The sequence below is a fragment of the Ursus maritimus genome, unplaced genomic scaffold (genome assembly GCF_017311325.1).
Source record: "Ursus maritimus isolate PB19 unplaced genomic scaffold, ASM1731132v1 scaffold_5, whole genome shotgun sequence".
In the NCBI taxonomy this organism is placed as follows: domain Eukaryota; kingdom Metazoa; phylum Chordata; class Mammalia; order Carnivora; family Ursidae; genus Ursus; species Ursus maritimus.
This window is the reverse complement of record NW_024426663.1, coordinates 33308349-33310544: the sequence shown is the minus strand read 5'-3', so window position 1 is coordinate 33310544 and position 2196 is coordinate 33308349.

Below are 2196 nucleotides of genomic sequence, written 5' to 3'. Positions count from 1 at the left end.
CCCCCCCCCCCCCCGCAAGAAGACAAACCCCATACCCTGAAGTCAGCTTACATTAGAGAAATAAATGAATTTTAAACATTCCACTGTAAATACAATGTATGCACACCATTTTTTTTTTCCACAGGCAGAGTAGCTTCATCTAAAAGCACAGTGTGCTCCTGTTTTGGAGATTCTAAATAAAAGAAAATAGCATTTTAATTGGCCTATGGGAAGGCTGGCATGCTCAAGCAGAGCATATGTGATGGGGTCTACGACTATTTTTGCTGAGTTTTAGAATACAAATTTAAGCCCACAGTATACACTCCAGCAAATATATATGCATCTATCTATGCACAGAGTGATAGAGACAGCACGCAAGCTTATAACGTGCAGAGGGACAGTGGCAAAAATATCTCTATTTTTTTTTCAATTATAGCTTTGGTTGAGATTTATCTAACATATCCCACAAAAGAAACATTTCATCGCTGTAGTAATGCAGGCAGTGTGAAGGATGGGGTGTGTGCAGCTCTTTGGAGAAAGAGCAGGACTCCTTTAGCCTTTTCCACCCGAATTTTGATTTGCTTCTTAGAAGTAGAAGCTGAGTTCATCAGCCAAAACGCTACGCTTGAGATTTGCTTTAAAACTGGAACTCACCCTATTTGGCCGGGGCAGGCGGCTGCCAGCTTGTCTCTGGGTTTCCAGTTCCCTGGAACGTTCGCGCGGCCTGTTTACCCGACCCGGTTTGGCGGGAAGCGGGGCTTCCCATCCTGGGAAAGATCTTGTATGCTGCCCTCTCTCCCAACCCCCAGGCCAACCGCGCAGCGCGAATCCCAAGAAGCGCGCCCTCGCTGGGGGCCTGGAGCACGCTGCGCCCGGCGCCTCCCCAGCGGGAGGCGGGAGCAGGCCCTGGCTCGCCCGCTCGGCTGGAAGTGCGGTCTTGACAGTGCGCCCTTCTCACCGAGACTCGTGGGGCACAAGAGCAACTGCAGCGGGTCCCTACCCGCGCTGGGAGACCGAGACTGCGGGGCGCGGCCTCCCGCGCCGTCCTCACAGCCCTCCGGCCGCTGGTCCGCGCTGCGCTCTCTGGCCGCGGGGTCAGAAGGGGAGGGGAGCCGGTCGTACCCCGGGCTCCTGGCTGGAGGCGCTCACGCCTGGGTCTCCCCACTCAGACCTTCGAGAAAGACTTTCTTTAAAAAGTCCTAAACTGGAGGACATTCGTGAATGGCGCTGTCTGTTCTCACTGCCCAAATGGCGCGTCCACGCGGACCCCACGCCTCGTAGCACTAGCCGGCTTCCACGAGGGCCGGAGCGGTTTGGTGGCCGCCCTAGCAGCGACTTGTGGAGCAAAACAGATCCTAGTTTCAAACCCCAAAGTGAACGTATCGTAAAGCTCAAGAAGGTTAGGCTTCCGGTCCTTCACTGTCCTGCACTGCCTCCCCCTTTTCAAGCCCGGGGAGGGGCGCTAGCAGTTCTGGACTCGGAACTGTGCTGGCTAAAGTTCTCCTCCCCCACCGTACTCCGAAACGCCAAGCGGACTCACGCGGGGCAGAAATTCAGACGTATTACGTCATTTTCACACCTCCTTTCTCGGATTGTCTCGCGTATTTTGAGCCCACCAGGGGAACGGGCCACACAGCGGCTTAAGCAAAAGTGTTACAATTATGAAGAAGGGTAGATTCGACGGAAGTTCTTATTGTCCTAAGCGTCATTTTTAGTTTCTTCGTATAATAATCTCATCTTTTGGCCAAGGTTCTGAAACTGAATATTAAATATCATAGCTTTTATATGTTGTTGAAACCAGTGTGGTGTGTTGAAGTATATGCAGTATTAAATCTCAAAACAAAACAATACCCCCAACCAAAGGCTTCTCTTTAGGGCAGCCTGATGAAGCAGCCGGAGAGAGAAAAGGGAGGATTTTGGAATCAACACGAGGGAGGCGGAAGGTCTCCCTTGCTGTCATCAGAATATTAAACACACCCACTTCTAGAACAAATAAATAAAGCATTGATTGCCTCTAAACCTGAGGCCTTGCCTGAAAAAAAAATGTGATGGCAGTCTGCAAATTCAGAGTTTCACCCATTTCTATGCAAGGAAACGGCTCAGTACTTTGCAACCCAGGCTTTTAAATTTCCTGACTTGGGAGGGGGGGAGCACTGTGGGAGGTGGGATAGGTCATCCTTACATGGCAAAGAAACACAATACCTTTCCTCATTTAGA